Here is a 1,040-nt window from a genome sequence, read left to right as displayed (position 1 = left end):
ACACTCGGGCGAGAGCGCGAAGACCGGAGGAGGACGGACGGGGCTTTGGACGGCTGCCCGTCCGTTCCTTACTACCGGCGAATAAGCCTCTTGACCCAAAAAGAGTGAAATTCAAGTGTCAAAACAACAAGTCATTCGGGCCAAACCCAAACCACAAACTTGGGCTATAAATTGTCGTAAACCCTTTCATTGAGACTCGACCTGTGATGGTTAGTCGCAAAAGACCAAATGGCAATACACAACCTTAACGGGGGATCACTCGGCTCGTGGGTCGATGAAGACCGCAGCAAACTGCGTGTCGGTATGTGAATCGCAAGAATACCAGATACATCGACAAGTTGAACGCATATTGCGGCGGCGCAGCCATGAAGAGCTTGTCGCCGCCACGCCTGACGCAGGGTCGGAAATATACATCCATCGGGTTGCTGCAGTTCGGTGCCTGCTGACTGTCTCATTAACGAGGGGTAACTCAACCGAAGCCCGCTTTATTTAATCATCAGCGTTTTGCGCGAAGCGTGTCTCAAAAACGCCGTCTATCACTAGCAAGTCCATGGACGGCGCACCCAATATTCAACCACAAATAAAGCGACAGTTGTCGCCTCGCAAATAACTGGAGGCGGCGCTCTTTTGCCTGCTGTCAACAGAGACACGAATGGCCGTCGGCCGCTCATGGCTGATGCTGCACATGTTCTAAGAGGCACTCCATCCCACGAAGAGGAAACGAAACCGGGTCGGATATCTTTTAAGTAAGCCCCGCCGGAATTTCGTCTATCACCTCGAAAAGAGTGCTTGGCATGCATTGCAGTGGAACCTAAATTGATGAGTGCGCCTGGGCCCGCAGTCTACCAGTGTAGTGCAGGCGAGAGATGAGAATGTTATGACGCTCAGGTTTTTCTCGACGCTGGCTTCCTTCCACCTCTCTTCACGTCAGATGCGGTGTGGGCGTTTTGAGAGTTCGCCACGAGTCCACGCTTCATCTCATGACTGGGAGGAGGCAGGGGAGTTCTTCTAAACGCTGCGAAGATTGCGTTATACTATAA

At 52.2% G+C, this 1,040-nt stretch overlaps 1 non-coding gene across 1 annotated transcript; it reads left to right on the top strand.

The window, feature by feature from the left end:
• The first annotated feature begins 240 nt into the window (after positions 1-240).
• Positions 241-403, top strand: LOC121857904. Its single transcript, XR_006087291.1, has one exon. It is a non-coding gene; the product is annotated as a 5.8S ribosomal RNA (ribosomal RNA).
• The last annotated feature ends 637 nt before the right edge of the window (positions 404-1,040 follow it).

This window comes from Homarus americanus, unplaced genomic scaffold (assembly GCF_018991925.1).
Source record: "Homarus americanus isolate GMGI-L3 unplaced genomic scaffold, GMGI_Hamer_2.0 scaffold17659, whole genome shotgun sequence".
NCBI classification, from domain to species: domain Eukaryota; kingdom Metazoa; phylum Arthropoda; class Malacostraca; order Decapoda; family Nephropidae; genus Homarus; species Homarus americanus.
The sequence above is the reverse complement of the archived record's forward strand: the minus strand, read 5'-3'. Positions and strand labels throughout refer to the sequence as shown.